The 25,286-nt window shown below is 36.0% G+C and overlaps 2 pseudogenes; one reads left to right on the forward strand and one right to left on the reverse strand.

Annotated features, from left to right (window-relative positions):
- Positions 1-3,958: 3,958 nt before the first annotated feature.
- LOC148776529 (olfactory receptor 11H6-like) lies at positions 3,959-4,607 on the forward strand (annotated as a pseudogene).
- A 9,983-nt stretch (positions 4,608-14,590) lies between these two features.
- LOC129563361 (olfactory receptor 4K1-like) lies at positions 14,591-23,349 on the reverse strand (annotated as a pseudogene).
- Between the last annotated feature and the right edge of the window lie 1,937 nt (positions 23,350-25,286).

Below are 25,286 nucleotides of genomic sequence, written 5' to 3' on the forward strand. Positions count from 1 at the left end.
TGAAGAAAGCTGAGCACCAGAGAATTGATGCTTTTGAACTGTAGTGTTGGAGAAGACTCTTAAGAGTCCCTTGGACTGCAAGGAGATCCAACCAGCCCATTCTAAATGAGATCAATCCTGGGTGTTCACTGGAAGGACTGATGATAAAGCTGAAACTCCAATACTTTGGCCACCTCTTGTGACGAGTTGACTCTCTGGAAAAGACTCTGATGCTGGGAGGGATTGGGGGCAGGAGGAGAAGGGGATGACAAAAAATGAGATGGCTGGATGCATCACCGACTCGATGGGCATGAGTTTGAGTGAACTCCAGGAGTTGGTGATGGACAGGGAGGCCTGGCGTGCTCTGGTTCATGGGGTCACAAAGAGTCGGACACAACTGAGCAACAGAACTGAACTAAACTGAACTGAATTATCAATGACTTACAGCAGATTCTTCTTTTTTTTTTTTTTTTTACTTGATTTGACTTGTTGCTTCTGGTTGGTATATATATTTTCTCTCCCTCTTGTACCTTCCCTCCCATCTTACCCCTCTAGGTCATCACAGAGCACTGAGCTGGGCTCCCTGTGCTATACAGCAGCTTCCTGCTAGCTAGCTGTTTTACACATGGTAAAGAATATATGTCAATGCTATCTCTTAGTTCATCCCACCCTTCCCTTCCCCCACTATGTCCACAAGTCCATTCTCTACATCTGTATCTCTATTCCTGCCTTGCAAATAGGTTTCCCCCAATTAATTTTTTTTAATTGGAGGCTAATTACGAAAGAGCCTCTTGATGAAAGTGAAATAGGAGAGTGAAAAAGTTGGCCTGAAGCTCAACATTCAGAAAACTAAGATCGTGGCATCTGGTCCCATGACTTCATGGCAAATAGATGGGGAAACAGTGGAAACAGTGACTGGCTTTTTTTTTCCGGTCTCCAAAATTATTGCAGATGGTGATTGCAGCCATGAAATTATAAGACACTTACTCCTTGGAAGGAAAGTTGTGAGCAACATATTAAAAAGCAGACATTACTTTGCCAACAAGGTCCGTCTAGTCAAGGCTATGGTGTTACCAGTGGTCATGTATGGATGTGAGAGTTGGACTGTGAAGAAAACTGAGTGCCAAAGAATTGATTCTTTTGAACTGCATAGTTGGAGAAGAGTCTTGAGAGGCCCCTGGACTGCAAGGAGATCCAACCAGTCCATCCTAAAGATCAGTCCTGGGAGTTCATTGGAAGGACTGATGTTGAAGCTGAAACTCCAATATTTTGGCCATCTCATGCGAAGAGCTGACTCATTTGAAAAGACCCTGATGCTGGGAAAGATTGAGGACAGGAGGTAAAGGGGACAACAGAGGATGAGATGGTTGGATGGCATCACCCACTCGATGGACATGAGTTTGAGTGAACTCCAGGAGTTGGTGATGGACAGGGTTCCTGGCATGCTGTGGTTCATGGGGTCGCAAAGAGTCGGACACGACTGAGCAACTGAACTGAACTGAACTGAATTACTTTACAATATTATAGTGCTTTTTGCCATACATTGACATGAATCAGCCATGGGTGTACTTTATAGTAGTGGAAAAAGAGCTGTGGTGCATTGCATAATGTTTCTTAAAGGTTTCTCTAAAAGTGCCATATGTAAAATAGTCTTATTGGGCAAACCATGTCACATTGCTTAGTCTAACATTTGTGAAACATAGAAATATTATCCTCTAGTAAAAAAGGAAAATGAATCATTTAGAACAATAACTCTGTCATATGAATATTTTGTTTTGTCCTTGATTTTAATTGTAATGTTTTTGTGTTTTACTACTAAGGTATGAGTTTGCCAATTATTTCTGATGAAGAAGTTTTTTTACCAAGTTAGATCATTTATTTCTATTTCTGGTTTACTTTATTAAAAATGGGTTTCAATTTTATCTATTTTTCTTCTGCATCTATCAAGACATTTTTATGTTACTTCTATCAATTAAAAAGTATTTTATATTTATATATTATATTCTCATATGATACAATAATGGATAGCTCTTAAGGTATACATCTTACTTGATAACATTCTATTATTGGAAATATTTTACTCTAGAACATGGTTTATGAATTCCCTCTCTAAAGGGCCAATTTCCAAAGATGGCCTCTACAGAACATAAAAGGGAACAATATTTAAATTCTTCATTTGATTCTGTCTAGACCATGATTTTCTTTGCTACAGTCACTTTGCCTTTACTGTTTATATAAAAAGGGAGAACTACAGAGGGCAAACTGAAGAGTACCCATGACTGACTTCTTAATCCCATAATGTTCCTAAAAGCCTATTCAGCAATTCATATGAATTCCCACAATAATTCATGGAATACTACTATATCTGGTTTTTCTGAGATATGAGAAAACAGTTGTATTTGGTTTTTCTGTATACTCGGATGTGGAAAATGGCCTTCAACTATACAGAATTCTATGATATTCACCTTGTATCTTCAGGTGAGGTAAAGCTCACATGTGTCTAAGCTCTCCTTATTTCTTTCTTCTACCCCTTCTTGTTTTATAACTTAATATGTGAATTATAAAAGTACTATTTCTCTAGAATCATAGCCGAGATTTTATGTGAGAGGTTATAAAAAATGTTATTTCAAACATTTGCTAAAACTCTTAAAGGATCTTGCCAGATGCTCCTTTTTATTCCCACTCTATGTAAGGGTGTTCTGATCCTAAATCAGGGAAAATTCCAGAAAATGAATGGATACGCCTTCTTTCAGAAAAGTCTATCCCCTGTACTTTCTCTTACTTTTAATGAGTAACAGGCAAGGAAATTTATTTTTACTTGAGATTGCAAAATTCAGGACATTCTTTGTGAGCATAAGTAAACATGACATATTTTAATAATTGATCACTTACTTAACTTTAACATGTATTTTTGAGAGTGTGTTTTTACTGAAGGGAAGAATTGAAATGTGAACTCTTGTAAATTTTCATTTTAATGTTGACTTATAATCTATTCTTAAAAAGATATAGGAATATTTCTCATAAACTAACTCAAAAAAATTTAAAGTTGTATAGAGGATTTAGATCTGTTGATATTTTCCTTAATTCAACTCCACATATTTCTCACTAATAGAACAAAGAATATTGAATAGCATTATCTCTAATGTCTTTGTATGTCACAAACACTGAGTTAACTTGGCTGTGTTTTTATTTGTTTTTTTTCTTGGGGGGGATCTGTGTTTTTTCAGTATTATTTAAAATGGTAAGTCCTTATGCATATTTACTTATTGTCAACACTTTGTTAGCTGTAGGAAATTAGGAAAGCTCTTTGTTCATTTTGTTTTTATTATATACAAAATAGGAATATGAATACTTGAAAATCATGGCAACATCTCTGTATATGGTAGGTAGCTCAGCTGGTAAAGAATTTGCCTGCAATGCAGGAGACCATGATTCAATTCCTGGGTCAGGAAGATCTGCTGGAGAAGGGATAGGCTTCCCACTCCAATATTCTTGAGCTTCCCTGGTGGCTCAGACAGTAAAGAATGTGCCTGCAATAAGGGCGATCTGTGTTCGATCCCTGGGTTGGGAAGCTCTCCTGGAGGAGGTCATGGCAACCCACTCCAGTATTCTAGACTGGAGAATCCCGTGGACAGATGAGCCTGGTGGGTCCCAGTCCATGGAGTACCAAAGAGTTGAATGCAACTAAGTACAGCACAAAGTAATGTAGCTCAAAGCAAGTCATCTGTCCTAATGAGTAATGTTTTGTAAGGCCAATTCTAATATGGAAATCTGTCATTCTTTTGCAGCTTTAAAAACAAATACACATGTAGAGAATTGCTCTAGCTCTGTGAGTAAATTCATCCTTTTAGGCTTCTCTTATACTTGGGAAATTCGGATCCTCTGTTTCTCAGTTTTTTCTGGGACATATATTCTGACACTCATTGGAAATCTGTGCATTATTTGTGCTGTGAGGTGCGACCATCAACTGCAAACTCCAATGTACATCCTATTGGCCAATTTTTCCTTCCTGGAGATCTGGTTTATCACCTCCACTGTCCCTAATATGCTAGCCAACTTTCTTTCTGAGATCAACACCATCTCCTTCTCTGGCTGCTTTCTGCAGTTCTACTTCTTCTTCTCCATGGGCACCACTGAGACCTTCTTCTTGTCTGCTATGGCCTTTGACAGGTACCTTGCCATCTGCAGGCCCCTTCACTACCCCACTGTCATGCCAGTGCAACGCTGCATCAGAATGGGAGCCTGTTGCTGGGTATGTGGCTTCTTGTACTTCCTCTTGCCTATATATCTAATCTCTCAACTCCCCTTTTGTTGCCTCAATAAAATTGATCACTTCCTATGTGACCCAGGACCCCTTATAAAGCTGTCTTGTGTGCCAGCTCCTGTCATTGAGATCATCTGTGCCATCTGAAATTCAGTCCTCATTTTCTCCACCTTACTCTTCATTACTAGTTCCTACACCCTGGTGATCAGAGCTGTGTTTAGGGTACCCTCAGCAGAAGGCCGGCATAAGGCTTTCTCTACATGTGGCTCCCATCTGTCTGTAGTGTCTCTGTTCTATGGCTCTATTATGGTTGTATATGTGAGCCCAACAGCAGGCAATCCAGCCGGGATTCAGAAATATGTGACTTTGTTTTATTCTGTGCTAACTCCACTGTTCAACCCCTTGATCTATAGTCTCTGGAATAAAGAGATGAAGGAGGCTCTGAGAAAATTATTTAAGACTGTGAGATTTAGGCAGAGGCCTGGCAGAAATCTTTGAAGAACTTGTGTTTGCAACTGAAATATATGTGGAATAAATGATTGAAAGTTTAGCATTCAATTGTATTAACCACATTAGACAAATATACTTGGGGGAGGGAGAAGAACATAGTCAAATGTAATTAAATGTTTATTAAATTAACTGTCGCCATCTGGCCATTTTTTTATGGTTTTAGAAAATTTACATTAATAGTAAATTTTTTCATATTCAAATAAAAATAATCAAAGAAAAAATAATCAGTCATCTTCCTGGCATTTAGACTTAATACTAGCTAAAATTTTGATGTTACCATTTCAGTTACACATGTAAACACAATAATCAAATATTTGTTACTAATATTTCTCAGGTAAGTCAAAAGTCATGCTAAATTTACAAAACAACATTTAAATTTTAATTTTTATGTCAATATTAAAGACGTGACAAAATTAATTAACCTCTTTATAAAAGTTCATTTATCATAATTGTACTTCCCACTATCTCACCAAGATTTAGTTTAAATACTCAGAATTTGGATCCAGATGGTTGCCATTATTTCTCATTTAAAATAATTTTTAAAAATAATTAAAATCATTTAAAAATAATTATTTTAAAATAAATTCTCTATAAAATAAACCATATACTGCCTTTTCCTGATACATCATTTGTGCATTCTACAAGCTAGAGATAACAGCCAGTGACCCTCAGGTATTGTTGTGATTACAGAAATTCCTAGATTTGCTTTGTTAACTATGTCAAGAACAATTGTATCTCATACTGTCAGCAGAATTTTCCTCATTTCACAAAAAGACCACAAATCCATTAGTTATTACTCCCCCATCCTTCCTCTCTCCAGTCCTTGGAAACAACTAATCTACTTTCTGTTCTATAGATTTACTTATTCTCAAAATTTCATATAAATGGAATAATACAATATGTGTGACCTTTTGTGACCAGCTTCTTTCACTTAACATCATGTGTACAAGATTCATTTTTGCTGGGCATGTTTATCTGTACTTTATTCCTTTTTATAGCTGAATAGCATTTCTTAGTATGAATATACCACATTTTGTCTATTCAATAGTTGATGGACGTTTGAGTTGTTTCCATCATTGGTCTATTGTGAGTTACACAGGAACAAATATTTGTATGAACGTATATTTTCACTTTGGGGGGGGTTTACTCCAGGGAGAGGAATTGTTGTGTCATATGTTAACTATTTAACATTTTGAGGAACTGTCAGACTATTTTCCAAAGTGACTGTGCCACCTTTACTATCATATCAGCATAGTGTGAAATGTATGGGGTTCAGTTTCTCTGTATCCTTACCAACACTTGTTTGCTCTTTCTTTTTTTTGTCCTTTAGCTATCCTTGTATATATGAAGAGGTATCTTATTATGGTGCTCACTTGCATTTCCCTAATGATAAGATTGTTGATTATCTTTCAGCGTGCTTATTGGCCACTTGCATGTCTTCACTGGGAAATATATATTCAAATCCTGATTATTTTTAAAACATTAGCCTATTCATCTTTCTAATTCTCAACTGTAGAGGTCTTTACATATACTCTGGATATAAGTCACTTATTAGATAAATAATTTGCAAATATCTTTTATCAATCTGTGTTACATTTTTACTTTTATGATTGTTCTTTGAAGTTTTGAATTTTAATGAAGTCCAACTTATCTTTTTAACTTTTATCACTTGTGATGCTAGTTTCATATCTAAGAAATCTTTGCCTAATCGAAGGTCACAAAAAGTACTACTATGTTTTTTATATATTTTTTTGTTATAGATGATTTTTCCAACTTTTATATGCATTTTATATTTTAATAGGTATTTGTTAAGAGCGGAGATCAAACACAAACTCCAAATCACTACTTTAAAACAAAAGTTTCTCAAGTATTTTATGGCATATCCAAATCTGTCACAAAGTTTATGGGGCAATATGAATCACAGCATGCTTACTTATTTTTTGCTTTGCCATCTTGATATTCCTGAAAAGATTGCTTTCTATCACACATTTTCAAAAGGAATCTATTTGATTATGTCCCTGAGATCATAAAATCTTGATCTAATCATTTTAAAACAAATTATTCATATAATTTATAATTAAATAGTACCTTTCAGTGACATTTCAAGCATTATTTAGGGTAGGAAAAAAGAATGACAAATAAATTACTTATATAAAAGAAAATAGGCAAATTGTGGAATATGGAGAATTAATGAAATGACTATAATAATTAATAATGTGTGGTAATAAAGTTCTTTTCTTTAAATACATATAAAATATCAAATTGTATAGGAAAAAGACTTGCTATGGCTAAATAGTTAAGAAGTTATAATAAGGGCAATTTTGATGGTGACCAAATTGCAGCAAAACATGTGCTTATCAATGCAGAATAAGAAGGCATTACAGTGACTATTCGACTATCCATTCACTTCTTTCACACGAGGAAATCCCTTGGGGTAAAAGAAGACAGGGGAAACACACTAAATTCCCTAGCGACTAGACTCCAGGTAAATCCAGTAATCCAGTAAATGTATTTTCCTGGAAAAAAAAAAAAAGACGTCATCCTTTAAACCTTCCTTCAGAATGTTGCTGGTAAAGGATTGAAAGTGAAAAAAGGTGTAGTTGCTCAGTCGTGTCCAACTCTTTGTGACCCCATGGACTCTAGCTCACTTGGCTCCTCTGTCCATGGGACTCTCCAGGCAAGAACACTGGAGTGGGTTCCCGTACCCTTCTCCAGAGAATCTTCCTGACCGAGGGACTGAACCTGGGTCTCCCACATTGCAGGCAGATTCTTTACTATCTGAGCCACCACTCTAAAAAGAATCTAGTACTTATCTAGGAGGCATGGCTTTCTAGAAAATATCATGTAAGTTATACAGCTCTTGGGAATTTTACAATTTAAATGCTTCCAGTTGTGTAAAGAAACTTGTGAAATTCAATTAGAAATCTAAACTCTGTGGTATGCGGTATGTCCCTTCTGTGTCCAATATGCTCAGTAACCTCTCTGAAACCATCTCTTTCTCTGGCTGCTTCCTGAAGTTCTACTTATTCTCCACGGGCACCACCAAGACCTTCTTGTCTGCCATGGACTTTGACAGGTCCCTTGCCATCTGCAGGCCCCTACACTACCCCACTGTCATGACGGTACAATGCTATGTCAATATGGGAGCCTGCTGCGTGTGTTGCTTCTTGTACTTCCTCTTGTGTATTCACCTGATCTCTCTGCTCCAGTTCTGTTGTCTCAGTAAGACTGAGCTCTTCCTATGTGAACCAGATCTCCTTATAAAGTTGTCCTTACGCCAACTGCCGTCACTGAGATCATCTGTGCTACCTGTAACAGTCATCATGTTCTCTACCCTACTCTTCATTACCAGCCTATACCCTGGTGATCAGAGCTGGGTTTAGGGTCCTCTCAGACGATCGGTGGTTTAAGGCCTTATCTACGTGCGCCTCCCATCTGACTGTGACGTCCCTGTTCTATGGCTCCATTGTGATTGTGTGTGAGTCCACGAGCAGGGAATCCAAGAGACCCAGAAAGTCTGAGTCTGTTCTGTTCCACGTTAACTCCATTATTCAACCACTTAGTCTACAGTGTATCTCTGGAAGAAAGAGATGAAGACAGATCTAATAAAACTACTTAGGACTGCAAGATTTAATCAAAGGCCTAAAAGAAATCTTTGAAGAACTTGCACTGACAGCTGAAATAATATATGGAAAATAAATAATTAAAGTATTAATATTCAACTGTATTAGCTGAAGTAGAAAAATAACTTTCAGGAGGAGGAAGAACTAATTCAATGTAATAAAATGTTAATAAAGCTATACCTATTTGTTCTTTTATTGGAGAAAAATTTGCATTAATAGTAAAATTTTCAGGCAAAAGTAATCAGACAAATAAGCTAATAGTCAACTTGTTAACATTCTGATTGAATGCTAGTTAATATTTTGCTACCAATATCACACACATATGCATACAATCTATCCTATACTAAAATTTATTACAAAATTTTTTTTTTAATTTTTTTTTATTTTACAATATTATATTGGTTGGTTTTGCCATACATTGATATGAATTTGCCCCGGGTTTACATAAGTTCCCCCTCCTGAACCCCCCTCCCACCTCCCTCCTCCCTTTATCCTCCCTCTGGGTCATCCCCGCATGCCAGCCCCGAGCATCCTATAACATGCATTGACCCTGAACTAGTGATTCGTTTCACATATGACAACATACGTGTTTCAATGCCATTCTCCCAAATCATCCCACCCTCACAAGAGAGTCGCTAGTTATTATACATGCTAAATTTACAAAACAACATTTAAATGTTATTGTGTCTATGAAAATATGACAAGCTGTATTCACTTTCTAATGAAAATTGATTTATTATAATTATTTCCAGTTTCTCAGTGAGACTTAGTGATAATTTTATTTAGATCTAGATGTTTGCCATTGATTTTTATCCACTATATATACACTTAATTTTAAGAATTGCTTTTGAAAGTGTTCTATTTAGGCTAAGCCATGCATTGCCTTTTTCTAACATGCCATTTTTGCCTGCTATAAGTTCAAATGAAATGACTAGTGCCCCCAGGTACTGTGATGACAGAATGTGTTAGATTTGTTCCGTTAACTGTCCCAAGGACACTAGTGTGTCCTACTCCCAAGCAGAAATTTTTTCATCCCATAAAGAAACCTTCTACCCAGCAACAGTCACTCCCCACTCTCCCTTCTCTCTAGTCCTGACATCCACTTTCCATTTCTGTGTATTTGTCTATTCTGGATGCAGTATTAATGGAATCATATGATATCTTGCCTTTGGTGACTGTCTTTTTTTTCCTTTATCACAATGTTTATATATGTTGTAGCATGTGTCATTACTTGATTCCTTTTTATAGCTGTATAACATCCCATTGTATAGACATACCACTTTTGTTTATCCATTCAATTGTTAGTGAATATTTGAGTTGTTTCCATTTTGTGGCTATTATGAATAATGCTGTTGTGACTAGTTATTAGTAAGTTTTCATAAGAACATGTTTTCACTTTCCTAACATATATCCCTGAGAGAGGAATTGCTGGGTTATTGGTTAGCTCTATACTTAATATTTTGAAGAATTGTCAGACTGTTTTCCCAAAAGACTGCATAGTTTTTCTATCACACCAGCAATGTATGTACTTTGGATTTCAAATCTCTGCATATCCTCACCAGCACTTGTTATTTTTTTCCTCTTTACTTTAGCCATGCTAGTAGGTATGGAGAAGGCAATGGCAAGCCACTCCAGTACTCTTGCCTAGAAAATCCCATGGATGGAGGAGCCTGGTAGGCTGCAGTCCGTGGGGTCACTAAGGGTCCGACACGACTGAGCGACCTCACTTTCACTTTTCACTTTCACACATTGGAGAAGGAAATGGCAACCCGCTCCAGTGTTCTTGCCTGGAGAATCCCAGGGACGGGGGAGCCTGGTGGTCTTCTGTCTATGGGATCACACAGAGTCGGACACTACTGAAGTGACTTAGCAGCAGTAGGTATGAAGTGGTATGTTATTGTGGTTTTTATTAACATTTTCCCTAATTGCTAATGGTGTTGATCATCTTTTCATGTGCTTATTGACCCTTTGTATATCTTGGTTGGAAAAACATATACTCAAATCCTTTGATCATTTAAAAATTATATTATTTGTCTTTTTATTGTTGTGATATAAGTTGATAATATTTTATATATAAGACCTTTGTCATAGATATGATTTGCAAATATTTTCTATGACCTATAAACTGTTTCATTACTTTCTTAAAATGTCCTCTGAAGTTTTAATTTTGATGAATTTCAATTTATCTATATTTTCCTTTTTCTAAATTTTTAAAAATTTGTATATAGTTTGCATACAATATATTTGTTTCAGGAATACTCCATAGTGACTCATCATTTACATTTCCCTGGGTAGTATGATCATTTTAACGATATTAATTCTTCTGGTCCATAAGCATGATATATCTTTTCATTTGTTTTTGTATAATAGTCTCCAGTTTTTTTCATCAATGGCTTATAGTTTCCAGAAAACACATTTTTTAAACACATTTATTTCTATGTATCTTATTCTTTTTTGTGCAATTTTAAATAAGACTATTTTCTTAATTTCTCTTTCCAATGATATGTTATTATTTTGTGAAACACAATATGTTTCTATATAGCACTGTGTGTCTTGAAACTTTACTGAATTTATTTATTAGTTCCAGAGTTTTTTGGTGGAGACTTAAGGATTTTCTGTAGATAGTATTATATCATCTGGGATTTTCTGTAGATAGTATTATATCATCTGCAAACAGTGGCAGTTTTAATTCTTCCTTTCCTATTTGAATTCCTTTCATTTCTTTCCTTGTCTGATTGTTGTCATTAGGACTTCCAATACTATGCTGAATACAAGTGACAGGAGTGGCATTCTTATTTTGTTCCTGATCTTGGAGGACATGATTTCAGCTTTCCACAATTGAATATAATGTGAGCTGTGGCCTCGACATATATGGCCTTTATTATGTTAAGGTATGTTCCTCCTATATCCATTTTGCAGAGTTTTTTAATGTAAATGGATGTTAAATTTTGTCAAAAGTTTTTTCTGTGTGTATTGAGATGATCATATGGTTTATATTCTTCAATTTACTAATGTAGTAAATCATTGATTTGTGGATAGCAAACCATCCTTGTGTCTCTGGGGAAAATCTCACTTCATCATGATGTATGATGCTTTCAATGTGTTCTTAAATTCAGTTTGCTAATATTTGCTGAGAAATTTTGCATTTGTGTGCATTAGTGATATTGGTTATAATTTTTTGTAGTGTTTGTCTTTTTTTGGTGTCTGAAATTGATACTGGCCTTCTATAAGGGGTTAAGAAGTGTTTCTTTCTCTTCAATTTTTGAAATATTGTGAGAATCATAGGTGCTAACTCTTCCTTAAACTTTGGATAGAATTCACCTGTGAAGCCCTCCAGCCCTAAAATTTGCTGAGATATTTTTAATAACTGATTCAGTTCTATTACTGGTAATCAATTTGTTCATAGTTTGTATTTATTCCTGATTTAGCCTTGGGAGATCATGCATTTACAGGCATTTATCCATTTCTTCTAGGTTGTCCAATTTATTAACATATAATCATTCATAATACTCTCGTATGATCCTTTGTATTTTTAATGGTATTGGTTAGCTTTCATTTATGATTTTATTTATTTATGACTGCTCTTTGTTTCTTGATGAGTCTGGCTAATTGTTTATCAATTTTGGTTTTTCTTTTCAAACAACCAGATTTTACCTTTATTGATCTATTTTTTTTCAGTAGTTATTTCATTTTTTCCCCCATTCTGGCATTTATTATCTTCTTCCTTCAACTAACTTTGCATTTTGTTTGTTTTTGTTTTTCAGTTACTTTATTTGTAAGGATTGAGATTTTTCTTGTTTTCTTAGGTATTCTTATACCACTATAAACATTTCTCTTTAGAATCATTCATCCTACGTCCCATAAATGTTTTTTTAACTTTGTATCTAACTAATTTATTTATTTTATTATTGATGTATAATTGCTTTACAATGTTGTATTACTTTCTGCAGTACAAAAAAGTGAATCAGCAATAAGTATACATAAATCCTCTCTCTCTTGAATCTCCCTCCCACCCCTCTACGTCATCATAGGTTCCATAGATTTTGATTGCTATGTTTTCATTTTCATTTTCCTCCAAGTTTTTTAGTGTACTCTTCTATTTCTTCAATGACCCCCTTGAAAATTCCATGTGTGTGGTTATTGAAGCTTTTTATTTTCCGTTGTAATCTCATGGTTCATGGTCAGAAAACATAGTTGATATGAATTCAATATTCTTGAATTTGTAAAGACTTGTTTTGTGGCCCAAAAAGGTGATCTATCCTAGAGACTATTCCAACTGCACTTGAAAGGAATGTATGTTCTGTTGCTTTTGGATGGACTTTTCTATGTATATCTATTAAATCTAATTGTCTAATATGTCATTTAAAACAAGTGTTTCCCTATTAGTTTTCTGTCAGAATGATCTCTTCATTGATAAAACTGTGGTGTTAAGATCCCCTACTATTACTGAGGTTTTTTTTTCTTTCTTTTTGTTTGTTTATATTTGCTCTATGTACTTGCATGTGTGCATGCCAAGTCCCTCCAGTCATGGCCAAGTCTTTGTAACCCTATGAGCTATAGCCCACAAGTCTTCTCTGTCCATGGAATCTCCAGGCAAGAAAAAAGGAGTGGGTTGCCATGCCCTCCTCCAGGGGATCTTCCTGACCCAGGGATCAAACACATTGGCAGGCAGGTTCAGTTCAGTTCAGTTCAGTTGCTCAGTCATATCCAACTCTTTGTGACCCCATGAATCACAGAACGTCACTGTCTATTTGGATATCCTATAATTATTTTTAGCTGGTAGGTTTATTATCAATGATATAAATAAAATCTGTAAAGTGCTATGACAGTTGTCCCAGAAAGCATAAGACTACTCTTATAATTTGAATTATGGCCTTGGTGATGCTGCTGCTGCTGCTGCTAAGTCACTTCAGTCATGTCCAACTCTGTGTGACCCCATAGATGGCAGTCCACCAGGTTCTGCCCTCCCTGGGAAAGTGAAGTCGCTCAGCCGTGTCCCACTCTTTGCGACCCCATGGACTGCCGCCTACCAGGCTCCTTGGTCCATGGGATTTTCCAGGCAAGAGTACTGGAGTAGGGTGCCATCGCCTTCTCCGTGGTGATGCTGCTGCTGCTGCTGCTGTGTCACTTCAGTCGTGTCTTACTCTGTGTGACCCCATAGACGGAAGCCCACCAGGCTTCCCTGTACCTGGGATTCTCCAGGCAAGAACACTGGAGTGGGTTGCCATTTCCTTCTCCAATGTGTGAAAGTGAAAAGTGAAAGTGAAGTCGCTCAGTTGTGTCCAACCCTTAGCGACCCCACGGACTGCCACCTACCAGGCTCCTTGGTCCATGGGATTTTCCAGGCAAGAGTACTGGAGTAGGGTGCCGCCGCCTTCTCCGTGGTGATGCTACTGATATGTTATTTGCTTCAAATTCAGAGCGTCAAAACTCAGTCCTATCATTAATACTATAGTATTTGGGGTATTTAAAATTTAACATAAATAATAAATATAATTTAAAATTTATGAATAGTATCGCCTTATTTATGAATGTGGAATATTTGCAACTACCTATAGGCATCAAGTTATTAGCTGAAATAATTATGAACTATAACTTATGAAAGCAATTTTCATTTAGCTTGTAATGTCAAAGCAGTTTCTATTTTCAGCACTAAATTTCTTTCTATGCTACTCCAGTCAAGTTAGATGTGTTTGCTAATCTGATTTAATATGGAGATATCTTTAAAAGGTTGCAAGATTTTTTAACAAGACCTATATAAGGGACATTATAAATTTTAATATATGTAGCTACTGTTTTGGGGCTTCCCTTGTGTCTCAGACAGTAAAGAATCTGCCTGCAATGTGGGAGACCTGGGTTCAATACCTGGGCTGGGAAGATCCCCTGAAGGAGGGCATAGCAACCCACTCCAGTATTCTGGCCTGGAGAATCAGAGGAGCCTGGCAGGCTACAGTCCATGGGGTCACAGAGTCAGATACAACTGAGCAACTAAGCACAGCACAGCACAGTTACCATTTCAGGCAAGATGAAGTGAGCCACAGAATATCAAAACTGGTAACATAATATGTGGTTCTGCATTGCATTTGCCAACTTTAGAGTGACAAATCAGGTCCTATAACCGGAAAGACTAATTATGATAGAAACACAATAACAACTACACATAGGCATTACAAAGAACAAGAAGAAAGGACTTGTGTTGCTTCATCACAGTTGTCTAAAAGGCTTCCTTGGAACCCACATGTTGGTTCTTTAGTTTCTTCATGGCTTCCTTTACATCTTTATTCCTTAGGGTGTAAATCATAGGGTTAAGAAGAGGAGTGAATACAGTAAAAAACACAGAGATAAATTTATCAATTGTGAAGCTTTCAAAGGGCCAAATGTAGATAAAGATTAATGGGCCAAAGAACAGAACTACAACAGTAATGTGGGCAGACAGAGTGGAAAGTGCCCTGGATGTCCCACCAGAGGCTTGGCGATGGACAGTAGCAAGGATGATAGTGTAAGAAATGAGCAAAAGGAGAAAACAGATAAGTGACAACAGGCCACTATTTGTGAGCACCAGGATCTCTAAAACATAGGTGTCCAAGCAGGCAAGTTTAATCACAAGGGGGAGATCGCAAAAGAAATTGTCTACCTTGTTGGGTCCACAGAAAGGAAGATCTATTGTGAATACCAGGTGACTGGCTGAGTGCAAGATGCCAATGGCCCAGGAGACCCCCACCAGGACAGTGCACAGTCTTCGGCTCAGGATGGTCATGTAATGTAGAGGTTTGCATATAGCGATATATCTATTTAGGCCATGGCAACAAGAAGTACCATCTCACTGCCCCCAAAAACATGCAAGAAAAAAATCTGTGACATGCATCCCTTGAAAGTGATGGTCTTGTGTTCACTGAGGAAATCTGCAATCATCTTGGGAGTGGCAAATGTAGCCTGACAGACACCAATGAAAGAGAGATTGTTAAGAAAAAAGTACATTGGAGAATGCAAACGAGTCTGTAATCACTGTGAGAATGATGTTTCCCAACACTGCAGCACCATAAAACACAGAAAAGGTAAAGAATAGGAAGAGCTGGAATTCCCGAGAGCTAGACAGGCCCAACAAAATGAATTCAGTAACCAATGACTTATTGATCCATCCATTAACTGAATCTGGGCTGCTCAAGTTATCTAAAGGGAAAAAAAAAATTTTATTTAAAAAAATAACAGATAAGGGTATTATTATTATTTCCAGGAATTTATATTTTCCTTGTGTTACATAACTATACAAATTGTCATTTACTTTGGCATTTATGGATTGGCTAGATAAAGAAAAGGATAAAGATTTACCTAACTAATAGATGTCAATATGGAAGGAAGGGAAAATTTGATTTGATATTATATACCAATACACTTTTTATAGAAGTGTGCAAGATCTCAATAGCATTTTGATAGTCCCATGTACCATACTTACACATTCAGATTACAAATTCAAAAGATGAATCTGATGCCTTTTACAAAATCTTGGAGGGACAAGAAATTTAGGCCAAGTGCAAAGAGATGAAAATCAGACCAGTTACTTTAGCAATGACATTGGAGAAATAAGTGAGATGTGTCCATGCATTTGAGAAAATCTGCAGTGATAATAAGAGAGAGAAATTAATTTGTAACAAGTTAAGCTACTATGAGTGACAAATTACTTTCACTTTTCTATATTAAAACAATTTGGGTTTTATATGATTTAGTAGTCAAAATGTCTTCCTAAAACCTCAGAAGCATATGTTCTTTTCAATCACTCTTTATTTCTCTCCATATGATCTCCTTTTCACAGCAGTTGAATATAATTTTATTTAATCAGACCTTCAAAGCACTTCAAAGATGGAACTGAATGTAATTTAATTACTATGATATGTTTGTTATTTAAACATATTTGTACCCCTTATCTTTGCTGGTCATTTTTTAATCTCTTTCTCTGATGAGTTTATCACAATAACAAAAGTGTTTTTCCAAAGTCAACTGAAAGCATAATTTATATATTAACAAATAATGCAAATTGCCTGCTCTGCACCATGCAACCTTATGGGCTCTGGAGGCAAAGCAATGGGAAAAAAAAGAGGGGAAATATGCCCCACCTTCATTTGGTTATATCCTAAAGAAATGGTGGGACTGGCAGAGGCAATGGAGACAAAATATATATTATGTCATTTAGTGATAAGTACTTCAGAGAAAATAAAATAGGGCAAAGGAATATGGACTAACCAAGTGATCATAAAAGCCTCACTGGGTAGGTTACATTTCAGCAGCAACTAAAGAAAATGAAGAGCAAGCCTTGAGGAAATCTACTTCAGACAAAAGGAATAGCAAACATGTGCAACAAATTGTTTATGTGAAACAAGCATTCTCTTGAAAAACATCAGTATAATTTTGGCTGGTTTATTAGAAATTAAATAATGGAAACTTAGCTTTTAACCTTACTATGAAATTGGCATAATCGACTTTTTTGAACAATAATCTGCCTCATAGGCTTAAACAATTTTAGAAAGCTGTAAATTCAGTCTTAAAATATGGACACACACTAAAAACCTAGTCTTTTTTGTTTTCTAAAAAAAAAATATAGATAGAAAATTGCATTTCAAATTCTATACATATACTTCTGTATATAGAATTTGAAAAGCAATTTATATTTTTATTTAAATGTGTGGTGATAATTGTGTCATTCAAAATAAAATTGAAATGATCTGTGATTTCTTGTAAGAACCCTTGAAATGAAGCTTATGGCCAGATCTCAGAAACTGGGAAAATTTTTCTGTGTCTGTAGTCACATTCAATGACAGCTGCATGAGATATACTGTATTATTTACTAAAGGTAAGACATCCACATATTGAGAGCATTTTAAAATATAAAAATTACTAATTACTTTTTTGTATTATTCATAGAATCTTATGCCTTTTAAAACATCTTCCTATAGTGTATCAATGTATATACAAGGCTTGACAAGTTTTCGAAGTGATAAATGCAAAATCTATTGGGTTATTAAAACGACAACTTTTTGCCCCATTCTATTCTCTATCACCATATCTATTTTTTCAAAATAATTTAGCTATAGGCTTACCTTCACCTGGGTGCTTTAGTCCATCAACATGTTAGCAGTGACAATAATCAAATAAGTCTAATGTTTTATTTCAGATTTTAGAATCTCATATACAAACTCCAAGCTCTTTTTTCAATTTGATTCTTTTATATTGGAGTATAGATATCTTACAATATTGTGTTAGTTTCAGGTGTATAGCAAAGTGATTCAATTCTACATATACATATATCCATTCTTTTTCAGATTCTTGCCCCATATAGGCTATTACAGAATCTGGTCATCTCAATTCTATAAATACTTTAGCCCAGAATCCCTTTAACTCTGAATGTTAGTATCTATATTTAATTTTTTGCTTCATGTGATTAAATTCCACATACCAGTTTTGAGCCAAATCACAGGGGAGCAATAATAGGTTGAAGAAAAGAAACCTCCAAAACCTATTGGCTTTTTAAAAAAAAAAAAAGATTGAGTCACAAGAGCCCATAAGACAATATTTGAATACCATACTCAGTTCAGTTCAGTTCAGTTCAGTCGCTCAGTCGTGTCCGACTCTCCGCGACCCCATGAATCACAGCACGCCAGGCCTCCCTGTCCATCACCAACTCCCGGAGTTCACTCAAACTCATGTCCACAGAGTCGGTGATGCCATCCAGCCATCTCATTCTCCGTTGTCCCCTTCTCCTCACGCCCCCAACCTTTCCCAGCATCAGAGTCTTTTCCAGTGAGTCAACTCGTCGCATGAGGTGGCCAAAGTATTGCAGTTTCAGCTTTAGCATCAGTCCCTCCAATGAACATCCAGGATTGATCTCCTCTAGAATGGACTGGTTGGATCTCCTTGCAGTATAAGGGACTCTCAAGAGTCTTCTCCAGCACCACAGTTCAAAAGCATCGATTCTTCGGCGGTCAGCCTTCTTCACAGTCCAACTCTCACATCCATACATGACCACGGGAAAAACCATTGCCTTGACTAGATGGACCTTCTACATGCCCCCAAATCTCAGATAACCAATCCCATGGACTGCAATAGCCCATTAAAAAAAACTTCCTTTAGTGAGGTCATCTTGCTGTGGGAATTATTAACATACTTCAAGTTGCTTTTCTCAAAAACGAGATGATGAAAACATTTAAGTTATTTGTCTATAATTGAAAGCAAAGTACATATCACAAGAGGGACATGTAGTGACCTAGGAGTCTGCAACACCAGTTACTCTTGTTTAACAAGCTGTCTCCCTCCATGTGCCTTTGTCTAGAGTGGCTAAGGCAATAAACTCCAGCCTAAATGCCCAGAGCAGGGATATGCATCATAAGAAATATAAATCTGGCAATGGGCCTAAGATAAGTAGAATCTTTTCTTTAATCCTTTGCTTTTTTCTTTTTAAGGAAATATCTAGGATAAAGTTTTTGAAACTCCATATCTTATAATAAGCTACCCCTCAAAATCCAGTATTTTCATTGTCTTTGCTCATTACTTAACCATACATTAGAATCAAAAAGAAAGTCTTTTGGGCATACAGTGGGTAAAACTGCTTAGATATGCAAGTAGTTTGCTTTTGGATATTGTGGAAAGAGGTCTCAGAGCAGTGAAAGGACTGAAGTCTACAGAGAAGAGCAGGTGACAGCAAGAAAGGGAAACTTGGTGAGCCAATAAAGAAGCCCAGGTTTCTCTGAATTCTCTACTGATAGACCAGCTTCCTTCTTGATATCTTTCTCTTTAATATTTCACAGATATTTCAATTCTTCTGTTTCCAAACCTATTCCCCCTTCACTCTGCCCCATCCCCAGCTAATGGCATTTCTTTTGCCTCAGCATTTTCAGCCAGAAACTTAGTACCTTCTTTTTCCTCAGTTTTTTCCTACATACTACTTTGTATTCTTACAAAATATTCCATTTATTAAATTATATTCATTTTAACTCCCCTGTCTAAACCGTCATCATTTTTCTCCTCAAATGTTTCAAGATCTTCTGATGATCTGAACTTTTACCATTGATTTTTTCAAATCGATTCCTCCAGTTTAATCTTTAAAAATAAAATAAAACCATAAGTCATGCCAACCTTTAAAATAAAGCAGGCAGTTACCTTAACCAGAAAAAAAGATTTTATTCAGGAATAGCAGACATATTGCAATTGCAAGTTATGACAAAAACCATAAACAAGCCTGGCAAACAAGAGAAGGATGTTACTTTATAGAGAAAAAGGAGGACATTTGGAGGAGCTGCTTTGAACAAAAGTTCATTGGAGGAAAGTGAGAATTCAGAGCGGTGATATCTCACTGGGTGAGTGGTGGTAGTTTCTCACTGTACTTATACTTCCACTTTTTATATGATAGTTTTAATATTTATTAATACGTTTGAGTTACTTGCAATTCATTAATAATAAACTGCCTATTATTATACTTTGCTAATTTTTACACTGGCTTCTGGGTATTTGCTTCAGTTCAGCTCAGTCACCCAGTCGTGTCTGACTCTTTGCGACCTGATGGACTGTAGCACCCCAGGCTTCCCTGTCCATCACCAACTCCTGGAGCCTACACAAACTCATGTCCATCACACTGGTGATGCCACCCAAGCATCTCATCCTCCATTGTCCCCTTTTCCTCCTACCTTCAATCTTTCCCAGCATCAGGGTCTTTTCAAATGAGTCAGTTCTTCGCATCAGGTGGTCAAAATATTGTAGTTTCAGCTTCACCATCAGTCCTTCTAATGAAGATTCAGGACTGATAACCTTTGGATGGACTGGTTGGATGTCCTTGCAGTCTAAGGGACTCAAGAGTGTTCTCCAACACCACAGTTCAAAAGCATAAATTTTTCAGCACTCAGCTTTCTTTACAGTCCAACTCTTACATCCATACATGACTACTGGAAAAACCATACGTTTGACTAGATGGACCTTTGTTGGTAAAGGAACATCTCTGCTTTTTAATATGCTATCTAGGTTGGTCATAACTTTTCTTCCAAGGTGTAAGTGTCCTTTAATTTCATGGCTGTCGTCACCATCTGCAGTGATTTTGGAGTCCAAAAATATAAAGTCTCTCACTGTTTCCATTGTTTCCCCATCTATTTGCCATGAAGTGACAGGACCGGATGCCATGGGTATTTGCTTACTGACTTATAAAACCTCTTTACAAATTAAAGATATTACCCCTGTGGATAATACTGCTTGTCACCTAATTTTTCTTTTGACTTTATTTGTGATAGAATTTTAAGAAAAGAAACTAAAACTTTTGTGGAAATTAATGCAGTCATATTTGCCAACTATTTTTTTAACTTTTCGACTTCTGAATTTTTTTATCAAACTCAATGTGATAGGTTGTGCCCGATCACTAAAATCCCAAGTAGACCCAACAATGATTAGAAAGTGGAAGAATGTGTCTCTGGTAGTACAAGGAACTGGCCAAATCAAATGACCACTCACAAATTCTAATTTCCCTCTTTCTCCTACTGTTCTCCCTCACCTCCATTTTTCCTTGTGTCACCTACCCCTCCTCTACCTCAGTATTTGACTATTGAGGATCAGAGCAGCTAAATGAGAGTTTTTCAAGGGTACTATTGGCAACTCTCCATTTTCACCTGCAAGTCAGAGTTAAAAGGGAAAAAAATACTACGAACAATATCATGAATGCATTAATGTTTATTACATATTTAAAATGTTTTGGCACTATATAAAATTTGTTTAAAAAAAGTCATGTTAAAGGAACATTACCATGTTTGATATTGTACAAATGAATTTGACCTGAAGTCTAAAGTTCCAAGAATTCTTAGCTAATAATTTGTATCATGGTTCTAAAAGACTATCTATATCTAAGACTCAGCTGGCTCTGATTTATCATACAGAGTTAATATCTAAACACATACTCACTAAGTTATGTTTTAAAATATAATTAAAATACTGAACCCAATGTGATGACAACTGCAGGCTTTCTATTTTCTGTTAAGCAACTCTTTTTTCTTTGTAGAATACATTTAGTCTTTTTGTTATAAGGCCTTTTTCATAAGGCAAAGGGAGAAGTACATAAGAAACCTTTGGCCAGCGAATGAAACAATAATTTGTTGTTCAGTCGCTAAGTCGCATTCGACTCCTTGTGGCCACATGGTCTGCAGCATGCCAAGCTCCCCTGTACTTCACTGTCTCCCACAGTTAGCGCAAACTCATGTCCATTGAGTCAGTGATGCCGTCCAACCATCTCATCCTCTGTTGTCCTCTTCTCCTCTTGCCCTCAATCGTTCCCAGCAGCAGGGTCTTTTTCAAATGATGTGGTGCTTCACATCAGGTGGCCAAAGTATTGGAGCTTCAGCTTGAGCATCAGTCCTTCCAATGAATACTCAGGATTGATTTCCTTTAGGATTGACTGGTTTGATCTCCGTGCTGTCCAAGGACTCTCAAGAGTCTTCTCCAGCACAGATTTTAAAACCTTATTACCAGGTGGTGCTAGTGGTAAAGAACCTGATTGCCAATGCAGGAAATAATAAGAGATCTGGGTTCAATCCCTGGGTCAGGAAGATTCCCTGGAGAAGGGCATGGCAATCCACTCCAATATTCTTGCCTGAAGAATCCTATGGACAGAGCAGCCTGGCAAGCCGCAGTCCATAGTGTCGCAAAGAGTCGGACATGACTGAAGCGACTTAGCATGCTTGCAAAGCATTATTACAAGTACAAGAATTTTACATTCTCTCTTCTGTGTTCCAAGAAATAAGAAAGAATAGATCCGAGTTTCAAAAAAATTTTGTCATTTTTGTGCGTTTGTATGTTTTAGGTACATAAGAAATTGACTTTTTCTGTGAATTTAAATATTCTATATCTGATGTATTTGCAGACAGTTTCAAGGATATTTGCAATTTTTTATGACTAATGTAGAACTCATTATAACTAACTTTTTCTACTTAAAAATAAGTAGACTAGGGAAATAGATAAGTATGCTGCTGATAGCAACAAATATCTAGAAAAAGTTTTGTAATGAATAGATATGTATATCAAATAATCTAGAAAAAACAGAAAAAATTTATTGGGACATAGCAGCAGATAGGAAAAACTATAAATAACAAAAAATTTTCAATACATGAGGAAAAGATAAGCTAAAAAACATGTAAGAAATGTATACAAGTGAGGTGAAATCTATGTTTTAAAACAATGTTTTTCCACCATGTCAATTTATAGAAAAAAATATTATGAATAAGTTGATAGAGCCTAACAGAAACATAATTTACTTGCATGTTTTGATTACAAGGCATAAAAATTACACAAGTTCAATTGAAGAGAATCACAAACTTAGTAACATGAATAGCTTTTTTTGTAGATTAGAATCTCTAAATTATTTATAAAATATTTTGAAAGGTTACTAAATATTTTCAAGAGAATTTGTACTTTAGAATTATAAAGTATGAAAAAGTGGTCAAAATTAAATAGCAAACCAAGAACTGGTTTTATGCAATTCCTTTGCAGTTGGGGAAAAAATCTAATTGTGTAATTCAATAACCCCAGTCATTAGCAAAAATAATTGGCTTGATGCTGTGATCCAGTAGGGGCTTTTCATTTTCATTGCATATTTATGTTCCTTCATGGTGTGTCCTAGTTTTTCCAGAAGCTCATATGACGGTTTCTCAATTTTCTCATGGCTGATTTAACATCTTCATTTCTCAGAGAGTAGATGATGGGATTCAACAGGGGTGTACAAACAGTGTAAAACACAGAAAGGAACTTATCCAACGAAAGTCTACTGAGCAGGAAGTACATAGGAGAGTTCAAATGGGCGTCAGAGGAAACAACAACAATAATCATGATGTTGCCCAGAACTGATGCCACATACACTATTGAGAAGATGGCAAAGAAGAAAAGCTGAAGTTCCCAAGAATTAGAGAGTCCCAGAAGCACAAACTCAGACACCATTGATTCATTTGTGTGAGCCATGTTTCCAATCTACTGTTACCTAAGTAAAAAAAATCAGGAAAATGTCACAATGATTGACACTTATCTAGTATATATACAAAAGAAAGATGATAAGTTTTCAATTAAAAGTTAATTTAATGAGACTATGTAAATAGTCAGTAAACTAGTATTTAACATCTATGACTGCTGTGGAAAGTAGAAGTGAGAAACAAAGATAATTAGATATGGATCCTATCATAGAGAGGTAAGATATTCATATTAAAATTAAAAATATAAAATCAGAAACATGCAAACAATACCTGATGAAATAATACCATAGATATTAGCAAAATGAAATTAACTATGCCAAAGTGGTAAGGTAACATATCATGGGGTATATATCATTTTAGCTAAAACTAGTTAAAAGCTTGTAATTTGCTAGCCAAAACTGAAGGAAACAGCTATTTTAAGCATGGGGAATAGCAGAACTAAAGCTACAAAGGTGAAAACATGAAAGGCATACTCAGAGAGCCATGAGTTCAGTGGCTTGGCTGGAGGAGGGCTAAGGAGGCTGGAGGCTAAGGAACAGTAAAAATGAAGTTGGGAATGGTAGGTTAGGAGTAAATCATGGACGTAATTAGCCTTGAATGTAATGCCAGTGGATTACATTAATGTTCTCCAAACTGAGAATCATAAAGTGACAGTGCTTTAAAAAGCTTAATAGAAGCAATTTGTGACAGTGTCGAACGAAGAGGCAATGGTAATACTCTGAAAGTTTCTGTGAAAATCAAGAACGTTCCTTTCATCCTTTGAACAAGTTAATCAGAGTTCACCTTCTGTTGCATGAATACCAGCAGTGAATGAGTCACCTATGTGTCTTCAATCTCGTCCAACTCTGCCTTTTGTCTCTTCCCAAACATGCCTGACACACCTTGATTTATCAAAATCTGTCTGTTCTTTTGGAAATATTTTATATGACTATATGTGGTGCATTTTGAACACATAATAGATTTTCAAAAGAGAAAATTTAAGTAATGTGTTAATAGCCTCTAAATTGATTTTTGACATTTTACTTTATTACATTGGGCACCATGTGGGCATTTGATCCCAGAAGAAAACCCTGCACAACCTCTTGTGGATCAGAAGACATTTTTGGCTTTAGCCCTGTGTATCCAACACAACACAATAGGTATTAATTTGTCACTATACTGATTGAAGTTCTACACCCTGTATACTTCAGTGAAAGATATAACTAATACAACAGATATTTAAAAGCTTAAAAGCAAAACTGAACCAATAAATTAACCAATTAAAAATATTTAAACTGTTAGAAGCTTTAATTTACGTGATTATAACCTGATAGTTGAGGCACTAAATTCTACCCTTTCAAAGAATACTCAGTGCATTTGAGTTACAATCTCTAGTTTTAAGGGGAATCAGAAACTTAAGTTACTCAAGAATAGAAACAGATTAAAAAGGCAAGAACTGACCTCATTACAAACTTCCATTATGTGATTCCCTTCTCCATGTGGAAGATTTGGGCCAGTGTTGGCTTTTCTGAACATGTATTTACATGAGCGATGCAGAGAAGGAGACAAACAAACATTGGAAAGGAAAGAAATTCCATTTCTAAAACTAAAAATGATCCTACAAACCTACAGTTATTAATTTTAAACATATAAAATTTGAGGCCATGATGGACTTCATGTAACTTTCAGTCTCCTAGATAAAGTCTGACAAATATCATGATAATTTAGTGGAATAACATTAAAGAGAGAGAGAGGGAGAAAGGGAGAGAGAGAGATGAAGATAAGAAGAAAATAAGTAGGAGGAAGAGAAAAGGGGGGCAGAAGAGGAGAAGGAGGAGAGTAGAAGGAAGAGGAGGAAGGGAAAGCATAATGGTTAATAACCTGTAGTCAGTGGTATTTATTCAACTTTTAAAGATCGTCTCATCTTTTAAAAAAGTTTTTCTGAAAATA

This window comes from Moschus berezovskii, chromosome 9 (genome assembly GCF_049115385.1).
Source record: "Moschus berezovskii isolate FMDL1 chromosome 9, NW_MosBer_1.0, whole genome shotgun sequence".
Lineage (NCBI taxonomy): Eukaryota > Metazoa > Chordata > Mammalia > Artiodactyla > Moschidae > Moschus > Moschus berezovskii.